This window comes from Aotus nancymaae, unplaced genomic scaffold, assembly GCF_030222135.1.
Source record: "Aotus nancymaae isolate 86718 unplaced genomic scaffold, 86718_ANA_hifiasm-v0.15.2.pri h1tg000040l, whole genome shotgun sequence".
Taxonomy (NCBI): domain Eukaryota; kingdom Metazoa; phylum Chordata; class Mammalia; order Primates; family Aotidae; genus Aotus; species Aotus nancymaae.
The window spans coordinates 130,756,602-130,769,344 of record NW_026988454.1 but is presented as its reverse complement, the minus strand read 5'-3'; the positions used below and the strand labels follow the sequence as shown (position 1 = coordinate 130,769,344).

Below are 12,743 nucleotides of genomic sequence, written 5' to 3'. Positions count from 1 at the left end.
TTTTTTTTGAGACAGTCTTGCTCTGCTGCCCAAGCTGGAGTGTAGTGGTGAGATTTCGGCTCACTGCAACCTTTGCCTCCTGGGTTCAAACAATTCTCTTCCTCAGCCTCTGGAGTTGCTGGGATTACAGGCACCTGTCACTATGCCCAACTAATTTTTGTATTTTTAGTACAGACGGGGTTTCACCATCTTGGCCAGGCTGGTCCTGAACTCCTGAGCTTGTGATCCACCCACCTGGGCTTCCCAAAGTGCTGGGATTACAGGCATGAGCTACCTCATCTGGCCTGTATATTTCAAAATTTCAAGTGTTCATATCACAAAAATATTTGAGGTGATATGTTAATTACCTTGATTTAATTACTCCATATTGTGTTCAGAGGTAGTATCACTTTGTACCTCGTAAATATATACAACTAAGGTTTGTCAATTTACTAAAAGAATTTTAAAATCAAATAAAATGGGCTGGGCCCGGCGGCTCATGCCTATAATCCCAGCATTTAGGGAGGCTGAGTCGGGCGTATCACTTGAGATCAGGAGTTCAAGACCAACCTGGCCAACATGGTGAAACCCCATCTCTACAAAAATAAAATTAGCTGGGCATGGTGGTGGGCGCCCAGCACTAGGGTGGCTGAGGCAGGAGAATTGCTTGAACCCAGGAGGTGGAGGTTGCTATGAGCCAAGATCGAACCACTGCACTCCAGCCTGGGTGACAGTAACACTGTCTCAAAAAATAATAAAAATAAAATTCGTGGGGTGGGCAAAACAGCAACAATGAAATGCAGGTTCACACTACGGCTCTGCAAATCCCAACTTGGGTGACCAAGTCAAATTATTTAGACTAACTTAGCTTTTGTTGCCTCCTTTTAAAATACAGCAGTTTGTCTGAATGGTCTCACTTCAAAAGTGCTAAGATCAGCCAGGCACAGTGGCTCATGCCTGTAATCCCAGCATTTTGGGAGGCTGAGACGGATAGATTACCTGAGGTCAGGCATTCGAGACCAGCCTGACCTATATGATAAAATTCTCTCCTACTAAAAATACAAAAATTAGCTGGATGTGGTTGCATGAGCCTGTAATCCTAGCTACTCAGAAGGCTGAGACAGGAGAATTGCTTGAACCTGGGAGGTGGAGGTTGCAAGTGAGCTGAGATCCAGCCATTGCACTCCAGCCTGGTTAACAAGAGCGAAATTCTGTCTCAAAAAAAAAAAAAAAGTTCTAAGATCGTTTTGAGCAGAACTTGTGAGGTAGACTAACATTTTCAGCTATGGTCACCCTAGGTGTACTTATTTAAGTAAGAGTCTGGAGGAGTGAGAGTTTGGGGCTATGGCAGTAAAGAAAAGATGAGCCAAGTTCTTTGTATCAACTCTGTAATCCTCATTCCATTTCCCTCTACATTAGGTATTCTAAAACCTTTTTGACAATTTAGCATCTGGAAGTGGTCATTTGAACTGCATCCAAGGTCAAATTAGAAAGCAACAAATGATGGTTTATGAGCCAAAGATTTTTTTCCCACTGCCTGAATATTGTTGGCATTTAGTAGTTCCTGTCTGGTTCTAAATGATGGTTTTACCTCAGATTTTACAAACAATAGCCTCTTTGTCCTTTTTCATGGATGCTCTAAAAAATAGCAAATTTAACTATGAGGAAAGGAGAAAAAAGCTGCACAGCAAAAAGGGGGAAGATTCCGGTAATGGGCTGTCCTCCCACACAAGCCTTTCCTGAAGAGGTTCTTCCTGATATATCAGTAAAGTGTCCTTAACACTTTCTCCCCAAAACTGAGCCTGGAGATAGCTACTCTAAAATCGGGCCGGGCACGGTGGCTCACACCTGTAATCCCAGGACTTTGGGAGGCCGAGGCAAGGCAGGTGGATCACCTAAGTTTAGGAGTTTGAGACCAGCCTGGACAACCTGGTGAAACCCTGTCTCTACTAAAAGTACAAAAATTAGTTGGCCATGATGGCGCATGCCTGTATTCCCAGCTACTCAGGAGGCTGAGGCAGGAGAATTGCTTGAATCCTGGAGGTGGAGGTTGCAGTGAGTCAAGATCATGCCACTGCACTCCAGCCTGGGCAACATAGCAAGACTATCTCAAAAAACAGAAATAAATAAAATGGTTAAAGTCCCATGTTGCACCTTTGTGTAAATCCTTACCATTTAGGAAAATCAAATGTTTTAGGGATGACATAATACTGGAAATCCTCCTTGAAAGTGTATAAAAGAGGCCGGGCGCGGTGGCTCACGCCTGTAATCCCAGCACTTTGGGAGGCCGAGGCAGGTGGATCACAAGGTCAAGAGATCGAGACCATCCTGGTCAACATGGTGAAACCCCATCTCTACTAAAAATACAAGAAATTAGCTGGGCATGGTGGCATGTGCCTGTAATCCCAGCTACTCAGGAGGCTGAGGCAGGAGAATTGCTTGAACCCAGGAGGCGGAGGTTGCGGTGGGCTGAGATCGCGCCATTGCACTCCAGCCTGGGTAACAAGAGCGAAACTCCGTCTCAAAAAAAAAAAAAAAGTGTATAAAAGAAAAGGAATATAGTAAGTTTCGTTGGTTTTTGGGCCAATTCTTTTTTTTTCGAACTGTGAGTCATGAGCCAATTCTTAACGGCCTGTTTTATTCATAAAAAAGATGAAGTAAAGCCTCTGATCATAGCAGTTAGTACAGGCAGTTTAACTGCCAAAACAGCAGGAATTAGGGCTTTCTGTACTTTTTTTTTTCTTTGAGACAGGTTCTCACTCTGTTGTCCAGGTTGGAGTGCAGTAGTATGATCACGGCTCATGGCAGCTTTGACCTCCTGGCCTCAGCTGATTCTTAGCCTCCCGAGTAGCTGGGACTACATATGCCACCATGTCTGGCTATTTTTTTTTTTTTTTTTTTTTGTATACCTGCCAGGGAGTAGAGGGAATAAATACTTTAGCTTCAAGCATGGCTCTCCACCCTAATGGAACAATAAAACCATTAAGGGATGCTAAAAATAAACAGATGCCAGGCCTCTCCCAGGCCAATTCAGAATCTCAAAGTAGGCAATGTACATATTTAAAGCCGTCCAGGTGTTTGTAATGTGCAGCCAATGTTGAGAAAACCACTAAACTGGGCTGGCCACAGTGGCTCACACCTATAATCCAAGCACTTTGAGAAGTCAAGGCGGGAGGATCACTTGAGGTCACGAGTTCAAAACCAGCTCGCCCAACGTGATGAAAAGCCATCTCTACTAAAATACAAAAATTAGCTGGTGTGGTGGCCAGTGCCTGTAATCCCAGCTACTTGGGAGGCTGAGGTAGGAGAATCCACGCCCACCTAATTTTTGTATTTTTGATAGAGATGGGTTTCACCATGTTGGTAAGGCTGGTCTTGAACAAGGAGACTCATTTTTAAAAGATGAAGATACACTGATACACATCACCAGACATGATATGCGTTTATAAATGAGAGGGATTGGAGTCAAAGAAGACCACTAAAAAACAACAACAACAAAAAAAAAATGAAAAAAATAAATAAAAATAAATGAGGGGGATAGGAAAAGGGCCAGGAAGGTGGGATTTGAAATGATTTATGAGTTTCAAAAATGCTGTTATTTATTTCTTTAGAGACAGAGTCTTGCACTGTCGCCCAGGCTGGAGTGCAGTGGTGCTATCTCGGCTGACAGCAACCCCCGCCCTCCAGGTTGAAGCGATTCTCCTGCCTCAACCTCCTGAGTAGCTGGGATTACAGGCACCTGCCACTGTTCCTGGTTAATTATTATTATATATTTTTAAATTTTCAGTAGAGACGGCGTTTCACCTGTTAGGTTGGTCTCGATCTCCTGACCTCGTGATCCATCCGCCTCTGCCTCCCAAAGTGCTGGGATTACAGGCATGAGCCACCGCGCCCGGCCTATTTATTTATTTATTTTTAAAATTATAAATAGAGACGGGGTTGGGTGTCACCATTTGCCCAGGGTGGTCTTGTACTCCTGGCCTCAAGTGGTCTTTTGGCCTAGGCCTGCCCAAAGTGTTGGGATTACAGACCTGACCTATCAGCGCCTGGCCTGGCTTTTGTGTTTTTGGTTTGTGTTTTGTTTTGTTAAATTGAAGCTTAAGGCGCCTGACAGTCTGCGATCTCCAGCTGGGAGGCAAATTCAGATTTCGCTGTGGGGATGGAGGGCGGAGTCTTGGGAAAGCTGGACTCTAAGCTGTGGCCGCTGCGCTCGCTGGGGAGGAGTCCCCGGGTCATTAACCGATCTTGGGCTGCTGGGAAGCGGCGGAGTAGCAGCGTCCGGGTGGGGCGGGCCGGCTAGCGCCAGGGACTTTCTTCCGCCTGGTCAGACAGATTCCTGTTTTTTTTTTTTCAAAATTCAGAAAGTATCTCTGAATATTTGTCCAGAAGCGTGTGAAACATACTTTTCTGGTCTGTCTTTCACTTTGTGTTATTTCTATGTGGACGAACAATGGGAAAATGCCGCGCGTCCAGCCAGGCAGATAAGAAAACAGCCCATACCGTCAGGACCCCGACCCGGCGCTGTCATAAATAGCGCTCGCCAGCCATTGTCGTTCTCTTCGCGCGGTGGGGTCGTGTGCTGGGAGCGTGGGAGGGTGGTTGTCCTTATACCGCCTGCTGCAGGCCCAGCTGCTGAGTGATGGGGAGCAGGGGATTCCTACGGCGTGCGCTGCCTTTGCGCAGCAGCTAGCGTGCGAGTATGTCGCGGCCCCCAGTCGAGTTGGGTGAACTAACGTTGCAGACTACAATTTCTAGTGTCTCTGCTTGGAACCTACCTAACTCGTGGCCGGGGGAACTCGGCTACCGTCGCCACAGCCTCTGCTGATTCATCGCAGTATCACAACGGTAAGCAGGTTCATGCGAGATGGGGGTGGCGGTCGCCCGGGGAGAGGACGGGAGTGATGATGACCCTAGGTGACTCTGAGTGTGTCGCTGACGCCATCACCGCAGCGCTCTGACTTCCCCTAGGTCCACGATTCCTCGACCTGGGCTCAGCGAGTTCATGGCCAAGATCTCTTGTTAATCTTTTGTTCCTGTGTTTCATTTCCCCATTAGGAATTGTAAGACGTCCATCGCTGTATTATCCTTGAGTAAAGGTGAGTATTAGTTGCTAGAGCCTTTTGAGTGCCTCTTGGGAAAGCTTTGTTCCCAAGCTTTCGTTCATGGGCATTATGCGCGCTCCCCCTCTTTTTTTTTTCTTAGAGACATTGTGTCACCCTGGCTGGAGTGCAGTGGCAAGAACACAGTTCACTGCGGCCTTCAGTTCCCGGGTTCAACTGATTCTCCCACCTTAGCCTATATCCGTTTTTCTTTTTCTTTTCTTTTTTTTTTTTTTGGAGACAGGAGTCTTGCTCTTGTCGCCCAGGCTGGAGTGCAGTTGCATGGTAGCTCACTGCAACCTCCGCTTCCGGGGTTCAAGCGATTCTCCTGCCTCAGCCTCCCGAGTAGCTGGGATTACAGGCGCCTGCCACCACGCCCGGCTAATTTTTGTATTTTCAGTAGAGACCGGGCTTCCCCATGTTGGTCAGGCTGCTCACTGCAACATCCGCCTCCCAGGCTCAATTGGTCCTTTCTCACCTCGGTCTCCTGGGACTACAGGCACGCGCTACCACACCCGCCAATTTTTTATTTTTATTATTATTTTTAATAGAAACGGGCTTTTGCCGGGTGCGGTGGCTCACGCCTGTAATCCCAGCACTTTGGGAGGCCGAGGCGGGTGGATCACGAGGTCAAGAGATCGAGACCATCCTGGTCAACATGGTGAAACCCTGTCTCCACTAAAAATGCAAAAAATTAGCTGGGCATGGTGGCATGTGCCTGTAATCCTAGCTACTCAGGAGGCTGAGGCAGGAGAATTGCCTGAACCCAGGAGGCGGAGGTTGCGGTGAGCCGAGATCCAGCCATTGCACTCCAGCCTGGGCAACAAGAGTGAAACTCCGTCTCAAAGAAAAGAAAAGAAACAGGCTTTTGCCATGTTATCCATGCTGCTCTCGACTCGTGCTGAAGCAGCCCGCCTGCCCCAGCCTCCCAAAGTGTTGGAATTACAGGCGTGAATCGCTGCACCTGACCCTGGTGACTTTCTAGAGACTACTATTAGTTTACATCTCTTTCTTTTGTGACTATTACTTGTATATTTACTTTTTTTTTTATTAGCCTCACTCTTGCCCAGGCTGGAGAGCAGTGGCGTGATCTTGGCTCACTGCAACTTCCACCTCCTGGATTCAAGAGATTCTGCTGCCTCATCCTCCTGAGTTGCTGGGATTACAAGCGACTGCCACCACATTCTGCTAATTTTTGTATTTTTAGTAGAGATGGGGTTTCACCATGTTGGTCAGGCTGGTCTCCTGGCCTCAGGTGATCCACCTGCCTTAGCCTCCCAAAGTGTTGGATTACAGGCGTGAGCCACCGCTCCCAGTCTGCATTTTTACTTTTTATTAAATCCCTGTGTTTTTGTTGAAGGCTGGATAACCTGACTCCCCCACTCATTTTTACTGTAAACAGAGTACAGTGGGGCCTCCCGGTGGAGCTGTTCTCTGCAGTTTTAAATTACTTTCTACTTCTCCCTCTCTAACATGCATCCCTGGACTCATTTGTTAGACCCTTGTATATTGGGACTGTTGTGCTTTCTTTGCAGTAGATCTCTTTCCAGAAGGGCTTCCCTTGATCCAGATCTCCCTAATTGGGAATGATGATCTCACAGACTAGAGTCTCTGATGCTGGTCATGATGTCAAAACTAAGTTCTGACTCATTTAGGGGACTGGATACTTGTGTCTCCAAGAGGGGGCCAATGGGAGGGCCATAATTCTGCTTATTTTCAAATTGTCTTGTTTTCACCTTGTTAGAATGTGAGCTCTGGAAGCCCCAGCCAGGGACAATGCCCCTTCACAGAGATTCTGCACTAACCTGAGTGAAGGCATAAGGTTTGGAGCCTTCCCCCTTGGGGAGATGTGCTGTATGGCTATCACGCCTATATAGTGAGTCCTGCAACTGACCTTCAGGCTGGGAGAGGTGGAGAGCCATGCCTGATCTCCTTCGTTGCTATGGTGAGTGTCCTTTGTTTTGGCTCTCAGTTGGAGTGGTAATGATCTGGTTAGACAAGGTCTCTGAGCTTTTTTCTGAGGATCTTTGAAACCACCTGATATACTCTCCATTCTGCCTGGAATCTCCTGTGCTTCATGCTTTTTTTTCTTTTTCTTTTTTTTTTTTTTTGAGACGGAGTTTTGCTCGTTACCCAGGCTGGAGTGCAATGGTGCGATCTCGGCTCACCGCAACCTCCGCCTCCTGGGTTCAGGCAATTCTCCTGCCTCAGCCTCCTGAGTAGCTGGGATTACAGGCATGAACCACCATGCCCAGCTAATTTTTTGTGTTAGTAGAGACGGGGTTTCACCATGTTGACCAGGATGGTCTCGATCTCTTGACCTCATGATCCACCCGCCTCGGCCTCCCAAAGTGCTGGGATTACAGGCTTGAGCCACCGCACCCGGCCTGCTTTTTTTTCTTTTAAGATAGAGTTTCACTCTATCCAGACTGGAGTGCAGTGGCGCGATCTTGGCTCACTGCAACCTCTGCCTCCCAGGTTCAGGCGATTCTCCTGCTTCAGTCTCCGGAGTAGCTTGGATTACAGGTGCCCGCCACCACACTTGGCTAATTTTTTGTATCTTTAGTAGAGACCGGAGTTTCACCACGTTGGCCAGGCTGGTCTCGGACTCCTGACCTTGTGGTCCGACCACCCTGGCCTCTCAAAGTGCTGGGATTACAGGCGTGAGCCACCGTGCCCAGCCCTGTGCTTCATGTTTTTATGGTCAGTTACTTATGATGAGGTTTAATTGGCTGTGGTTCTGCAGGATGTAATACATGAAACATAGTGCTGGCATCTGCCTGGCCTCTGGGGAGGCCTCGGGAAACTTTATATTGCATAAGATGCAGACGGAAGCAGGGCTGTAGCATGGCCAGAGAAGTAGCAGTGGCGGGGAGGTGCCACACATTTTTAAGCAACCTGATCTGCAAGGAACTGACTGTCATGAGCACAGCACTAAGGAGATGGTGCTTAAGCCATTCATGAGTACAGGGTCTCACTTTGTGTATAGTTTGGTCTTCAGCTCCTGCCTCAGTGAGCCACTGTGTCCGCCCCAACATGTTTTGTGTTTTTTTTTTTTTGGTTTGAGACGTCTCGCTTTGTCATCCACGCTGGAGTGCAGCGGTGCAATCTTGGCTCATTGCAACCTCCGCCTCCCAAGTTCAAGTGATTCTCCTGCTTCAGCTGCCCAAGTAACAGATTACAGACATGCACCACTACACCCAGCTAATTTTTGTATTTTTAGTAGAGAGATGTTGGCCAGGCTGATCTTGAACTCCTGACCTCAGGTGATCTGCACACCTTGGCCTCCCAAAGTGCTGGGATTACAGGTGTGAGCCATAGCATCTGACCAATTTTATTCTATTTTTTGAGATGAGGTCTTGCTCTGTTACCTGGGCTGGAGTGCAGTGGTGCAGTCACAGCTCACTGCACACTTAACCGCCTGAGTGCAAGCTTTCATCTCACTTCATCCTTGGAGTAGCTGATGGCCACAGGCATGCATCACTATCCCAGCTAAATTTTTTTTTTTTTTTTTAAATTTGAGAACGGGCTAGGTGGCTCTTGCCTGTAATTCCTGCTCTTTGAGAGGCCGAGCCTGGTGGATCGCCTGAGGGCAGGTATTAGAGACCAGCCTTACCAACATGGTAAAACCCTCTCTCTAATAAAAATACAAAAATTAGCTGGGAGTGGTGGCGGGCACCTGTAATCTCAGCTACTTGGGAGGCTGTGGCAGGAGAATTGCTTGAACCCCAGAGGTGGAGGTTGCATTGAGCTGATATGATGCCATTGCACTCCACCCTGGGCGACAAAAGCAGTACTCCATCTCAAAAAAAATAATTTGTAGATACGGGGTCCCAGTATGTTGCTCAGGCTTGTCTCAAACTCCTCGCTCAAGTGATTCTCCTGCTTTGGCTTCCCAAAGTGTTGGGATTGACAGGCATGAGCTACCATGCCCAGCCTTGACTTTTAGTATAGATTCAGGGGGTACATGTGCAGTTTTGTTACGTGAGTGTATTGTATGATGCTGAGGTTTGGGGTAGGATTGCCCCCATCACCCAGGTAGTAGGCTTAGTACCCAACAGTTATTTTATTTATTTATTTTTTTTGAGACGGAGTTTCGCTCTTGTTACCCAGGCTGGAGTGCAATGGCGCGATCTCGGCTCACTGCAACCTCTGCCTCCTGGGTTCAAGCAATTTTCCTGCCTCAGCCTCCTGAGTAGCTGGGATTACAGGCACGTGCCACCGTGCCCAGCTAATTTTTTGTATTTTTAGTAGAGATGGGGTTTCACCATGTTGACCAGGATGGTCTTGATCTCTTGACCTCGTGATCCACCCGCCTCGGCCTCCCAAAGTGCTGGGATTACAGGCGTGAGCCACCGCGCCCGGCTACCCAACAGTTATTAAACCTTTGCCCCATTCCCTCTCCCAGTATCTGTTGTATGTCCGTGTATACCCAACATTTAGCTCCGACTTAAATGTGAGAACATAGTTACCTGGTTTTCTGTTCTGCATTGATTCACTGAGGATCCTGGCCTCCAGTTGCATCAGTGTTGCTACAAGGGACATGTAGCATGTCTCTTTTTTATTGGTGCATCCTATATGGTTGTAATGTTCTCTTTGAATTTTCAGGAATTTGCTGGCAAAAAGAATATCTTCTGCCTGGTGCTGGCCATATCCTAAGAACGTAAAACTTTCTTGCATTACCCTGTGTGATCAACTGTCAACTTACTGGGGGAAGAATGCTTGAAACTTGGGGTCACTTCAAGTAGATATTTGTCTTAGACAAGTATCTGGTTTTATCAAAATAATTCTAATAAAATATTTTAAAGTAAATAAGACATGGTTTGGTCTCAGTCAAAATGATATGATACAAAAAGATTAAGGAAAGTGAAAGGTAAACCCCTATCAGAGTTAATGCTAAGAGTTAGACCGTACCCCACCTTAAACCTAATGTTACAGATTCTAGGTTGGATGACAGTATTATGTATAATACACTAGAGTAGACATTTTTGACAATTGAGGGTGGTTTTTTTTTTTTTTTTTTTTTTTGGCAGAGTTTCGCTTTTGTCGCCAAGGCTGGAGTGCAATGTTGCAATCTTGACTCACTGTAACCTCTACCTCTTACGTTCAAGCGATTCTCCTCCCTCAGTCTTCCGAGTAGCTGGTATTACAGGTACCTGTCGCCTCACCCAGCTAATTTTTGTATTTTTAGTAGAGAGAAGAGTTCACCATGTTGGCCTGGCTGGTCTTGAACTCCTGACCTCAGGAGATCCACCCACCTTGGCCTCCCAGTAAGCCACTGCACCTGGCTGCATTAGAGATTTTTTTTTTTTTTTTTTTGAGGCAGAGTCTCACTGTCATTCAAGCTGGAGTGCAGTGATGTGATCTTGGCTCACTGCAATCTCCATCTCCTGGGTTCAAGTAATTCTCCTGCCTCAGCCTCCTGAGTAGTTGTGATTACAGGTGCCTGCCACCGTGCCCAGCTAGCCTTTGTATTTTTAGTAGAGACAGGATTTCACCATGTTGACCAGGCTGCTCGTGTACTCCTGACCTCAGGTGATCTGCCCACTTTCGCCTCAAAGTGCTTTTGAGACAGTCTCTCTCTGTCACCCAGGCTGGAGTGCAATGGAGGCTCCCTGTAACGTCTGCCTCCCGGATTCAAGCGACTCCTGCCTCAGCCTCCCAAGTAGCTGGGATTACAGGCATGAGCCACTATGCTCAGCCCATTTTCCTCCTTTATTTTTATTTTTATTTTTAAGAGATGGGGCTTCACCATGTTGCCCAGGCTGGTCTCGAATTCCTGAGCTCAGGCAATCCACCCACCTCGGCCTCCCAAAGTGCTGGGATTACAGGCATGAGCCACTGTGCCCGGCTGCCTTTCCTCATTTCTTCAGGTCTCATTTTCATATCAGGAGTGGAGCAACTTCAGTAATAAACAGTCCTTCCTGGCCCTTCAAGCTGACCTCCCCGGCTTGCAATTACTCTAAGACCGGCCTGCTACTTTAGCTACTGCAGGCAGTGAGCCTCCTAAGGCCTGGCCTCATCCTGTCTCCCCACAGGAATAGGAGACAGGAATCCTTGGAATCCTTACCCACTGGCCAGTGTGCTGGTCCTCCAGGTGACACTGCCATCTGCCCGTTGTTTAGGCCTGACCTTTGGAATCTGCCTGACTCCTTTCCTATTCTTACATGCTATATCTAATTTGTCAACAAATCATGCTGTCTCTACCTTAGAAATGACATCGGGATCTGTGTCTCACACCTCTACTGCTACTCCATCCTGGTGGGAGCCACCATTGGCTCTCACCTGCAACTGTCCCACCTGGTGTCCTGGCTTCCACTTCTGCCCTGTTACAGCCTCTCTCCACACAGCAGCCAGAAGGTTCCTTCCAAATCAGGAGTCAGGTCATGTTTCTCTTCTGAAGATCCTGCAATATCTCCCATTTCACTCAGAGTAAAAGCCTCCATCTTACAAGGACCACCCAGCAAGTTCTACCTGTCTGGCTAGCTCTGTCATCTTTCTGACCTCATCTACCCCTCACTCTTCTTCCGCCACACTACAGAAAGCCAGGAGCTGCTTGGAGCTGTTTTGTCAATGTTCAGGGAGTAAAGTTTGCCCATTGGCCAGGGTCACAGCGTCAGACTTGAGTGGTACACCCAAACCTGCACCAACAACTCACAGATGGAATTTGTATCAGTTGGGCTGTGAGGAAATTCTAGGGCCCAGAAATAACCTTAAAAACTTTTGGGTCCGGTGCAGTGGCGTGTGCCTGTAGTCCCAGCTACTTTGGTGGCTGAGGTGGGAGGATCGCTTGAGCCCAGGAGTTCTGGGCTATGCCGATCGGGTGTCTGCACTAAGTTCGGCATCAATATGGTGACTTCCTGGGAGTGGGGGACCACCAGGTTGCCTAAGGAGAGGCGAACCGGCCCAGGTCAGAAACGGAGCAGGTCAAAACTCCCATGCTGATCAGTAGTGTGTTTGTGCCTGTGAATAGCCACTGCACTCTAGCCTGGGCAACATAGCGAGACCTCGTCTCTTATATATATTATTGTCTGGGTGTGGTGGCTCACGCCTGTAATCCCAGCACTGTGATCCAGCCAAGGTGGGTGGATCACAAGGTCAAGAGATCGAGACCATCTGGACAACATGGTGAAATCCCGCCTCTACTAAAAAATGCAAAAATTAGCTGAGTGTGGTGGCACGTGCCTGTAGTCCCAGCTACTAGGGAGGCTGAGGAAGGGGAATAGCTTGAACCAGGAAGCAGAGGTTGCAGTGAGCAGCCGAGATTGCGCCACTGCACTCCAGCCTGGTGACAGAACAAGACTGTCTTAAAAAAAAAAAGAAAAAAACCAAACTAACCAAAACCAACAACTAGTAGCATGTAATTTTACATACTGGTAGTGTGTAACATGTTTACATCATACTGGTAGTATGTAAACATTACATACTAGTATGTGTACATATGTAATGTGCCCGGCCTCCCATATTTTTGCACGTCTGAAATATTAGTATCTTAAAAACATGGCTTGGAGGTAGTAAAGCTCATGCCTGTAATCCCAGCACTTTGGGAGGCCAAGATGGGAGGATCACCTGAGCCCAGGAGTTCCGGACCAGCCTGGGCAATATAGCAAGACCCCATCTCTAAAAGATACATAATAAACAAGATAAACAGTAGACCAACTAAAT

The 12,743-nt window shown here is 47.5% G+C and overlaps 3 non-coding genes across 3 annotated transcripts; all 3 read left to right on the top strand.

Annotated features, from left to right (window-relative positions):
- The first annotated feature begins 4,876 nt into the window (after positions 1-4,876).
- LOC135268574 (small nucleolar RNA SNORD48) lies at positions 4,877-4,939 on the top strand. Its single transcript, XR_010336878.1, has one exon. It is a non-coding gene; the product is annotated as a small nucleolar RNA SNORD48 (small nucleolar RNA).
- Positions 4,940-6,660: 1,721 nt separating this feature from the next.
- On the top strand, positions 6,661-6,727 carry LOC135268569 (small nucleolar RNA SNORD52). The gene has a single exon (XR_010336873.1). It is a non-coding gene; the product is annotated as a small nucleolar RNA SNORD52 (small nucleolar RNA).
- A 323-nt stretch (positions 6,728-7,050) lies between these two features.
- LOC135268607 (small nucleolar RNA ZL8) lies at positions 7,051-7,130 on the top strand. The gene has a single exon (XR_010336908.1). It is a non-coding gene; the product is annotated as a small nucleolar RNA ZL8 (small nucleolar RNA).
- Positions 7,131-12,743: the final 5,613 nt, after the last annotated feature.